General features: G+C 38.2%; 1 protein-coding gene across 1 annotated transcript in view; it reads right to left on the bottom strand.

Moving 5' to 3' along the window:
• Window positions 1-11,120, bottom strand: part of WNT10B (Wnt family member 10B) — a 70,064-nt gene extending 58,944 nt beyond the window's left edge. The window contains exon 1 of the mRNA XM_082245995.1: window positions 10,874-11,120. The gene's annotated coding sequence lies outside the window, so the exon portion shown is untranslated. The remainder of the gene's footprint in view (window positions 1-10,873) is intronic.
• Window positions 11,121-12,477: the final 1,357 nt, after the last annotated feature.

The following is a 12,477-nucleotide window of genomic DNA, read 5'->3' as shown; positions in this document are numbered from 1 at the left end:
TTGCGTGTTGGGAACGCGTGCACAGTCATGCGAGAGAGAAATGCACTGCTCCTTGGCTGACGCGCAGGGTGCCATTCATTCCTAATGGCACCCTCACGCATCGGCAAACCATGATTTTGAAAAAGGGTTGGGGGCTACTCTCCCCATGTTTCTGGGGGTAGAGCAGCCCATTCAAATGCATTGGCTGTCCTACTTGCAGAACGGAGACACAACAGGTCTGATCCAGGACAAAGCGATAGCAGACAGGATACCATGAATGGAGCTCCTAGCTACTGGGTAGAATGCAATATAGACACAAATGACCTTCATTTTTCTTAAAGGAGCTTTAGTTCATAAACCTGTTTTCCTGTCTGACTTTAGCAGAATGAATCCTGACTGCCTTCTTTGAGCTACTACATTAAAAAAAAAAAAAATGGAAATAAATAAGAACTCTATCAAAAGTGTGCACACTATTTTCCTGGAGCATCCAGCAAGATTTTGTGAATGGTGCATAGAAAGGACAGGGGATATAAGACAGACTTTGAAGTTGGGGAGCAGAAGGGATTGGGTAGCTGAGTTAAAGTGTCCCTTTTAACCCTTTCACTAAAAATCACCGCAGAGTACAGCTCTGCATGCTGATATCATGCTGATAAACTAAAGAACCAATGAAGAAAACACTGCACTCTGTGTACTTATTTATTTGATTTTACATTGCATAAGTAACATTATGCAGGTTTTTTGATACTGTATATACAAAGAGTGGATATTACAATATTTAAAAAATACATAGATAACCATTTTTATTACTGAAAATAATTATGTTGTGTATAGAAAATCATTCCACACACAGCTTGAGGTATTGTATACATATTAAAACATGTTTTCTAAAGCATTGCAATATTTACTATGTTCATTAGAGCGGTGTAACTAGGGGACATAAGCAGGGAAGATGCTCAGGATGAAAAAAATCTAGCACATTATCACACTGGAAGCAAAACAGTCTACCAGACATTCATTTCCAATGCAATTAAAGCCAAAAAATTTAAAATTGCAAACAGACAGGCTTTTTATTGCCCAAGAGATATGCAATGTCCCTTCTTCAATAAAATACACTTACCTGCCTGTTCACAATCTCCTGCAGAATGTACACTGAGCTGCGCATGCACAGCTCAGATTACATTCTGGCACATTCACTGTGTGTCAAGATGACTGCACTCCTGTGTATGCACGAGACTGATGTCTTCCGGTTCCGGCTAATCAAAATAGCCAAATACTGCAACCCGGAGGAAACCAGGGACAAGATGCTGATGCCAGTGAGGGACATTGTGTGTGTCAGACCACTGGAACAGAGGTAAGTATCTGTGCCTTAATTGTGTTTTAAGATCGTGAAAAAGTGAACCATTTCTGCAACCTGTGGCAGGATACAACCAAAAGGGAACATCAGGGCAGCTGTAATGCCACAAATAGGATGGGCTGGACAGAAGAAGTATAACCCCAATTCCAAAAAACTTGGGACACGGTGTAAAATCTACATAAAAACAGTATACAATAATTTTCAAATCTCATAAACCCATATTTTATTTTACAATAGAAAACAGAAAACATATCAAATGTTTAAACTGACAAAATTTACCATTTTAAGAAAATAAAATAAAGCAATTTTGAAATTGATGGCAGCAACATATTTCTAAAAAGTTGGGACAGGGCCATGCTTATCACCGTGTAGCATCCCTTCTTCTTTAATCAAGTAAACACTGAAAACTGAACTGAGAATATCAGTTGCTTGAGTTTTGGGAGAGGAATGTTGTCCCATTCTTGCTTGATATACTGTAGGATTCCAACTGCTTACCAGTCCTGGTTCTTTTTCCATACTTTTTGTTTCAAGATGCGCCTAAATATTTTTCATTGGTAAAAGGTCTGGACTGCAGTCAGGCCAGTTAAGCACCCAAACTCTTCTATTACAAAGCCATGCTGTTGCACTGTCCTGCTGAAATATGTCAGGCCTTCTCTTAAGAAAAAGACGTTGTCTGGATGGGAGCATATGCTGCTCTAAAACCTGGATATAGCTTTTAGCATTGAAGGTGCCTTTACAGTTGTGCAAGCTACCCATTCTATATGCGCTAATGCAACCCCATACCATCAGAGATGCAGGCTTTTGAACTGAGTGCTGATAACAAGTTGGAAGGTCCTTTTACTTTTTAGTGCCCATGGTTGCCAAAAATAATGTCAAATTTCGATTCATCTGACCACAGAACAGTTTTCCACTTTGCAACAAATTATTTTAAATGAGCTTTAGCCCAGAGAAGATGGCGGCGATTCTGGATCATGTTCATATATGGCTTCTTCTCTTCACGATAGTGTTTTAATTTGCATTTTTGGATGTCACAGCAAACTGTTCATAGGCAGTGATTTTTGGAAGTATTCCTGAGCCCATGCAGTGATGTCTATGACAGAATCGTGCCCTTTTTAATGCAGTGCCATCTGTGTAGATCACAGGCATTCAATATTGCGTTTCAGCCTTGTCCCTTGCACAAAGAGATTTCTCAAGATTCTCAGAATCCTTTGATGATATTATGTACTGTAGATGATGATAGATTTAAAGTCATTGCAGTTTTACATAATGGAACATTATTCTGAAATTGGTCGACATTTTTTAGATGCAGCTCACAGGCTGATGAACCTCTGCCCATCTTTACTTCTAAGACCATCTGACTCTCTAAGACTCTCATTTTATACCTACTTATGTTGCCAATGAACCTAACTAGTTGCATTCCAACATTCCATGTTATTCCAGCACTTCATTGTTAATATCATTTACTTTGCCAGCTTCATGTTGCCATGTCCCAACTTCTCTGTGACGTATTGCTGCCATTGGTTTCAAAATTACCTTATTTTTTTCTAAAAATGGTACATTTTCTTAGTTTAAAATCATGATGTTTTCTATTTTTGATTGTAAATAAAATATGGGTTTATGAGATTTGTATATCATTGCATTCTGTTATGTAGATTTTATATAGCATTCCAACTTTTTTGAAATTGGGGTTGTGTTAGTGTACTGCAATAAGTACACATTTAAAATGTAGAAGACCTGATGCCTAAATATGTAGTTGACAAGGATACTAAAATCCTAAATATTTAAATTGTATAGTATCAATTGTGTTTATATGTCCTGTTTTTTTTAGGCAGCAGATTTTAGGATATTCATGTATTCTTTGGCACAGGAAGATTAGCCTTTGACAAAGAGGAATCTGGAAAGGTTAGCATGAAGTTTGGGGTCACAGGAAAGGTAGGTTAGAGGGGGCCTTTGAGAAGGGCATATTGGGTAGGAGCTTTGGGTCGACCTCCTTGCACAGAAATGTAATCTAGTTAGCATGCATTTGGTCTAAGGATGGTTATTGGAGCAGTTTGGGACAACCTTTCAAAAAACAATTACTGTATATCAGTAGACCTCAAGAGACCAGTGACTACAGTACAAGAAACCCAACCCAGAAATGTATTTTCTTCACAAATTTAAGCCAACATGTATTCTGATACATATCTGAAAAATAATTCCAGTAAGCATATAGTGAGTGGTTTGCACAAAAGGTATAGCATCTTCAAACTATGAAATACACTTATGAGCGCCCCAGACCCCAGAAGTGCAGGATCACGTACTAGGTACATGCGCTGGAGAGCTGCCTTGCTGCCCTATATAAACAGTATACAGTCGCAAGTGGTTAAACTTGATCTTGTGACTTTTACATCCAAACATATTCACACTCACAGAATCATTACTTTTAAATAGAGAAAAGGGAAAAAGATGTTTAAATGATTGCTCAGACTTTTATATTTTCATTAGCTATACTAGCTCAATGCTACCTACAAGGACATCTTTCCACTGGTGCAAACAATCAGACACATAACTTGTGAATATTATTTCTGAACTTTAAGGCCCCTTTCACACAGGGAGTCCATCAGGCGGACTCCGTTTTTCTCAGCGGGGGATCGATCCGCCGATCTGCCGATCCCCCGCTGAACAGACGGATGGCAGCTCTGTCTCCGCGCTGTGTGCGGAGACAGAGCTGTCAGTTCCCTATTCTTCTCTATGGGGGAATCAGATGAGAACGGACCATCTGTCCGTTCTCATCTGATCCTCCAGACGGATGGAAAATAGGGTTTCCATCCGAATTTGACGGATCGGATGTCAGCAGACATGTCTCCGCTGACATCTGAAGCATGGGGCATCCGTTCAGATCCGCCTGAAAAACAGACAGGCGGATCTGAACAGACTCCCTGTGTGAAAGGGGCCTCAGTCTTGCAAAAAATGATTTTACGTGTTTTTTTTTTTGTTTTAGCATTTAGGCGCATTTAGCATTTTTTATTCCAGAACACCTGCTCTCAAAAATGCGAAACAGAAGGGTTTTTTCTGCCTCTAATTAACGTTGAGCTTAAATAATTTCTCAAACCAAAACATCCTAATGTGCATGGACACATAGGATAACATTGAGCTGCTTCTACAGGCAAAATACTAAACTCTTGTGGAAGCCATTTTTTTTCAAGCCAGTGTACATGCCCCTTTAAATGATGGAATGAGAGATATCATTTCTGCTCTTGTACCCAGCACAAATAAACATCTAGCTCTTTGGTTGTTGGTCATAACGTTGCTCAATAGAACTTTTGTTGAGGCTGGAAGGTGGACATGTAAAGGACATATAATGGTACACTGCAAGTACCGGCTCGGCTCTACTCGGCCCTGCTTGGCCATGTTTAATTTTCCACTGCATGGTACCGCATGGTACGGTGTTGGAACGGTTCGGTACGGTTTGGTATGGTTTGCTTTTCCACTAAAGTAGTACTAAACTAAGTGGGTGGGATAACAACGATTCTCTGACCAATCAGTGGCTAGTAGTGACTGCATGCAAAGGATTGTGGGATATGGTACCGGTATGGTACCTCTTGGAACCACAGTCGAGGTGGTACTGTTTTAGAGAGCCGTACCATTCGGTTCCATGTAGTGGAAAAGCGCCGCCGTACCGTACCGTACCGAACCGTTCCTACACCGTACCATGCGGTACCAGCAGTGGAAAAGCACAAAAGCGAGCCGAACCGTTCAGTTCCATGCAGTGGAAAAGCACCATTATAAATCCATGAAATATCTTCTCCATTAAGTGGCCTGATTATCAATAGAGTATTGGTATCAGATATACTATATAACTGAAAAGGTCATTCATATTTATGATGTGACTTATTCTGTTGGCGTTCAGTAGTCTTTTCTGCAACTTTTGTGATTTCTTGATGGGAAATTCTGTGTATGTGCCAACTATTTTTATTACAAGTAGTGTGTAAAAAAAAAAAAAAAAGAGGCCAATGATGTAAACATGTATTTCCATGGTGGCAGCCTAGATGTGAGAAACACTTACACGCTGATATAATTAAACAATGCTCCGTGGGGTCCATTGGTTAAAGTAAATAGGGCTCAGCATGACTATAAAGTTAAGTGATACTAAACCACTGAGTAAGCCTATGAAAGACTTAATAGTAAACTGTAACCTGCATGGTTCTCTAGAGACACTCTGCATGTGGTTACTGAAAGGCGAATGTACTAGGGCTGAACAGTACCCTCCACAGGTGTCTCTGCTTGTCTGGTTAGCTGGAGGTTTGGGTAATCCTTTGCAGGTATCATTAGAGCAGGTTTAATCTTGTTATGTGTTCTTTATAATAGGATATGCTCATTTACTATCATGAATTAAAGCAAAAGTGGAGCAATTTTTGGGTTTGGATAATTACATCACAGATATCAAAGGCATACAAGCCATGAAAACATTTTGATAGTTCTTCTTTGAGACGTATTGCATACTGTGGTCTTCTGATCTCTGTAAGCTTGCAAGTATACACTGATACAAGGGAGGGTGTGTAGAGACTTCAGTTCACATAGGTGTTAAGATACAGTTTGTGTCCACAAAAAGTGTGAGCTGCTCAGGGAGTGGTTATATAAGGTGTTTTAAATGAACTCACTAAAATGGGAGCACTTGCAACGGAGCCTAGCTAAGCCTGGATAAAATATATCTGGTAAAATATAAATAATTGCACTTCAAAAATAAATACATTAAAGCATATGTACAGCAAATTGGGGGCATGGGGTAATATAGACATATAAATGCCAGTTATACCAATAAAAGCATGGTAAATACCTTTCAGAAGTAATTTTTCATGCAGTCACATGACCACAATAACTTCAACTTATTAATGTTATTAGGGCCGGGGCAGGGGGCATAGTCTTTTATGAAGAATGAAATCCTCCACTGTGATTGGCTACTGTGTATTTTCACCTGTCACAGTCTACCTTCAGCAACCTGGGAAGTATGGATCATTTTCTGCAAAGGATCTTCTCTCTAATGTGTGTAGGGCTTGAAGAACTAAACAGTAAATTGACAACACTACCATGGGTTTACAGCCATGGACACTAACCAGGACAACACAGAAAGCCTGGTAATACAGGAGACACTGGCAAGATCACCAGGTATTTTGTCTATATTATTAGTTACAAACAAAAAAAGACTGCAATATCAATGTTAACTGCAGCTGAGGAATTAAATGAAAGCCAGTTATTTTAAAGTAGAAGGTCAGGCTTTTTTCTAACTTAGCTTAAACCTGAAGCCCCCATTCTAAATCCTATTCTTAAGGAAGATGGTTATACTTACCTTTCTGGGGCACTCTGGTCCAATCACATGATCTCCCCATCAGCCTGCTTCAGGGTAGAGGAGAAATTGCAGACAACAGCTGAAATGCCTGGGGGGTGACGTCATCCATAGTCCTACTTAGGGGCATCTGTTGTCAGCTGTCCCTCCTCTCCCCTAAAGCCACCGCTGGAAGCTGATCATATGACTGGACTGGAGCGTCCTCAGAATAGGTAAGTATACACATCTTCCTTTCACAGGGTAGTTAGAATAGGAGTTAGAATGGGGGTGGGAGCAGGTTTAAGCAAAGTTAGGAAAAGCCTGACTTTCAGATGTTTTGAGATTTTCAAAGGGCCTTATTCCGTTGACTTATTTGGTAACATAAAGGGCAGGCAGTCAAAGCAATTGAAATACCAGATGAGAGGCTCTCCTTCAACACACTTCAAAACAACCAGTTGGGGTTAACAGGTCCTATTCAAGACAATGGATTTTTTAAAGCTGAACTCCAGGAAAATGGAAACTCCCCCTCTGCAGAGGGGATGCAGCAGCACTGCAAAGATAACCAGCTTGTTTAGGTCTATGGGATCTGGAAAGGTATTTTTTACCCACCATCCTCTGTGCGCTACTAGACCCCCCCCCCTCCATGCCTCTCCCCTTCACTCCAGCAATCTAGGGTCTTCTGATGTCATCAAGACTGACACAGAGTCCAAAGCCCTGCACTGGACACGAGGATAACAAGAAACAGTCCACCACCAGAGCATGGGGGAGCACCATCTGCTGGGGGAGCAGAGGATCGGGTATTTGAAATAAACACACCCTGAAAGGAGGAGTTTTAGTTTTACGGGAGTTGGGTTTTAATGCATTTTTAATACACTGGAAAATGCAACTAATTATATTGCCACCTAGCTGGCGGGAATGAGCACACATGTTTTCACTGTGTGAAACCAGTGAAAAATGAATACTGACTCAAATACTTGTGCCTATCCAATGCAAAGCATAAGTAAGTGTAAATGTAGTTATGTAAATGTGAGCTAATGAGCTAATTATGCAATTAGAAGATCTAAAACTGGCTATTTAGGTTATATTTAGATTTGATCTGTTAGGTCAGCAGCATTTACCAATAACTAAATAGTTCAAAGGCTCATCTAAACAATCCATTTCATTTATAATCAACCAGACAAGTCACTGATCTACATAGTTGCTGGTAGAGTTTGCTGATCTAACAAATCAAACTGATGAGTGACCAGCAAAGGGTAACTATAGCCAACGTGTAGCGGTAAAAGTTCTGACCACTGAAAGAATTTTCCTATGAAATAGCTTTCCATGAATAAGTATAATAATTTCTGCAGACACCCTTAGCTGGCCCATCTCAAGGGGAAAACCTGATCAGTATTCAAAACAGATAATGACAGGTGCAAATAATAAAGACAAAACAGGCCTTTACACGTGTACATTTTTATGGTGTCCTTTCACCCCAGAGCACGCCTTTGCCTCAGTTCACAAAGCTTTAACACAAGGATACAGATTGTAATTTTAAAATCTGATTTTACTGGCTAAAAATAACTGTCACTTTTTTTGGAAAATATGGATCTTATCCTGATGTTTTATTGTTCTGAATTAAACCTACTGTCTTATTATGTTCTGGGGGTGTTATTACCTTACAGTGCCAACAGAAAGCAAATAGTATGGTGCCATGGTCATTCAAGGGGTATTACTCAAAATTGTGTGTATATAATATCAAGCACACTTGTTAGACACAAGGATGTAGATTTCCTATGCTAGTCTACACAATGGCAATACTGTCATATACACATTCATGTTTCTTGAATTTTGGTTTCTAATGAAATATATGCCACAGCTATAATAAAGTTTAGCATTTGGATGCATAGGATATTCAGCCTTGTTGAAGTCCTATTACACAGCAAAGTTTGAAAGTTTCTACTTGTCTGGTTACACCCTGTGTAATATGTAACATACACATGGCTGATATTGATGATTAACCCTCAAACACCAGAGTTTCCATTGTAATGATTATAATAATATTGTTGTCAGTAGACAGACATCTGCTAAATCAGTTGTAGAATATAGCATAATAATACATGCAAACAGACTGTGGGAGCTTTATGTTGCAATAACACTTATTAGTCACCAGAAACTAGATAGTGACAGCAGCGGTATATAAGTGCATGTTCCATCCTGAAAATCTGCAGATACTTCAAAAATTCTGGGGAAGAAAAACATATCTATCAGAATTACTGCATTGTAATATGAAATTGAGCTTTGACATGGTCCATAGCCTAAATCTTAAATGTCACCTACATTGCTTACCTAATCTAGAGATCAATGAAACTTCTGTTATGTCCCTCGTGGCTCTGTACTGAATCATCTATCTGTTGCAATGGGACAGTAAAGCATTTATTGTGAAGAAGAGTTTCATAAGAATGAGTAAACTTCATATAGCTCGCTATTATGTCATGATGAGATACGCACTAATTCCGTATTGATTGATTACTAGATAACATGTATTGAAAATGGTAAATAGTTTTAAGTTTATTTTAAATCTTAGATGTATGAGGAGAGACAGAGATAGTAAAAAAAAAAAAACAAAGTAGATTTAATAATGAGTTTATTTGGCTGATTCATTGTGTTGCAGCCAAGAAATCTGTATCTGCTACAGTAATCTCTGAGAGAATTAATGAATCAGAAACCATTATACTGCTCACACCTACTTGCCCCTGTGTGTGCCAGCTTGCCAAGGCCATGGGACTGGGAGGCTTTAAGGTGTGCCTGTATCATGGGGTGTATTTCCTTATTAAATTGCTAGTCTATATCTATGATGTGAGTTTCATAATATGATCTTGGCAATTATTTATAATTAATTTGAAAGCATGCTTGTAGATAGATAGATAGTTAGATAGATAGATAGATAGATCACTAAGAACAGGTCTACCGATTCATTAGATGGGTTAATTATTTGCCCTTGGTAAACAAATAATCTGTTTTGTGATTTCCTTACAGGGTTAACCATCACATGGTACAGCTCCTGTCATGGTATGTAAGCAGGGAAATTTCTATTAAAAAGTTCAATAAACTTGAGTAAACTTCATATTGACACTTCATTGGCAGCTTATTTTATAATGATAGAGGGTACACATTGGCTACATCTGCTGGGATCTTTTTACTACATGCTGATAGTCTTACCAGCATTACTTCAACTGAACATGAACTGCCTTCGCTGCAACTGCCATCCCGATAAATCACAGACAAATCTACGGAGCAATACCAATGAATCAATTCTTAGATCCCATTTATTTTATATATTGATTACCTTATCTAGATACCTCTTTATTAAGATATTCCATCACATCTGCATACATTGTAACTCAATTTATTTACATCAAATACTGATTCAGATACCCTTTGGAAAATGTTGACATATTTCCCAACTGTTTTTGATTTGCACAAAAAGTTCCTGCCTTGGCTGGGATATGTTTATCCCTAGAAATGTCAAACCTGACCAATTGAAAAAAAAAACACCAAAAGGGCCAATTGGCCCCTACAAATGCTGTTTTTGTTTTTTTTTTCCAAACTATTTTTTTTTTTTCACAAACGCGTTTTTTAACTAAGTGCTAGACTATCACATTTTATTGTTGTCTGTTTTTTTTTTTTTTTGCAACATTAGGATTTAGGAAGAATACAATCTAATTTAATAAACATACAAATCTTGCTGCTGTAGTCTCATGCTGTGCTTTGCCATGGTATTTAGGATGATATACAATAGGTTGAGCTTTAGCAATAAAGTGTCCCAGGAAATTATAAAAAAAAAAATGTTGATAATTGCGAGCGCTGCAATTCAGCAGTTGCCAGCATCTGATCCAAGCACTCATTGTGCCATCGTTATTACATTAATAACAATACCATGATTGCTGTCCAAATAACTGAGCTTGATTAAGATAGAATGAAGACTAACAAGCTTTTTGGCTTTTTTGGCTCAGTAACAATGTCCCTTGAAAATATTTAAAAATGGTGACCAGATGTGTAAGAAATGTTGAGACATGTCTTTGTAATGGCGAAACACTACATATTACATAATGTCACAACAATGTATGATTAGACAGCATTATTAGAAATCAGCAGTGAATTTGTAAAGATTCGCCGGTACTTTTTTAGGGTTTTTACATTGTTATTTTGACCTCAGCTTGCTCAGGGATGCCCCGATGTGCCCTTTATTGTCCTACCTTTCTCTCCAGTGTTTGTTTCTTGCTTATGTGCAATAGATGCTTCCTCTGAGCTCATCAGTGTGTCCCATGATGAGTGGAATCCTTTAGGTCCAGCTATCCTCGTCTGTTCTGCCAGTGCATGTCTCTGTGACGCTGTCCTGGTCACCTGGTCACAACAAGTCTAGGATGTGCTGACAAGTCTGTAGCAAATTGTTCAGAGATGTCTCTGGCAGAATCTCTCCTCTGTGTCTGTAGTAGAGCTGGATAGTGCATGCACAGCCACTCCCTGAAGTCACTTTCCACTCCCCCCTCTATCCATCCATCCACAGGATTCACCTCTTTCACTCAACTTTCCTATCAACTACTCCACTCTGTCTTCTTCAGGATTTCCCTATGTAAGGTGCACAGGCTTTAAACACAATACTACCTTAAGCTTGCTGCTTTGGGGGATAAGTGAGTGAGGGATCACAGGTCAAAGTTCAGCATCAATTTGCTAAGCTGTAGGTGGCAACTACTATTTAAAAAAGTACAAATTTCATACACGTAAAGTACATGATTGATATACAGAATATCACGCTTGGAAATAATGAATTGATTTGCTTTGTCAATATAATAAAGTAATAATAATAATATAATATAACAAAATCTTTTGGATAATAATATATAATATAATCAAATAACATATAGGTACTTATTAAGATCCCAAACATTTTTCTTTTTTCATTTCTAAAATTTTTTTCCAGTTTATCAGCCTAGTTGTTATCCTATTATAATTTGCTACTGTTTAAGGGGTGTCTAAGTCTTTTGGAATAAATGATTGCTATTTAATAATTGGTGCATCAATTTTACAAAGCTATCTCAGAAACCAAAATGTAGAATTATAAAATACAGTGAACCGTGTCTTTGTAGTTTAGGCGATTATTACACAGCATCTTTTTATAAATATATATATATACTGTATATATATATATACACATTTTCTTATTTTGAGAAAATAAAAACAGAACACTTTGTTAGGTAAAGCTGCTTTTTTAAAGATGTTTTCTATTAAAACATATAGAAAGAACATTGGACTGTAATTACATTATACAGCTTAAACCATCTGGATTTTGCTTTTTTTCAGTCTCAGTGCATTAAAGTGTTTCTCTAGACAAAACCTTTTTTCCATTTTGGAAAAAGTAGGGGACGATTGGAACCTCTGTCAAGTTTGTATAGCAGTATCCCCAATGGGAAGTTTCACCCTTTCTATTTGTACTGGTGAGGTGACCATTGCCATCTAAATGGAATGAAAGGGGAAACCCGAAATGTTATCATTGTCCCAAAACAAAAAAGTAAAGGAAAATCAATGGGAAGATTTGTTTCGGGGAAAACAGTCTAAGGTATTCTTTCTTGACCTTTTTACTTTGGGGGAACCCCTGCTAAAAAATAAATATACTTATAGCCCATTGAACAACTCCTGCTATAAATAATTGCTAAGGGATCCCCTAGTAACCACATAGGAAACCCTGGTTGGGAATGGCTGGTCTAAGGGGAGAATTTCCCTTACTATTGGAGATTTCCTCTAACTTCCTTTTACACCACCAGGACAGGAAGTAAATGAAAAATTCCCCAATAATACACAG

The sequence above is a fragment of the Pelophylax lessonae genome, assembly GCF_965119305.1.
Source record: "Pelophylax lessonae genome assembly, chromosome: 2".
Lineage (NCBI taxonomy): Eukaryota > Metazoa > Chordata > Amphibia > Anura > Ranidae > Pelophylax > Pelophylax lessonae.
Note: the sequence above shows the minus strand (reverse complement) of the source record. Positions and strands in the feature narration are given on the sequence as shown.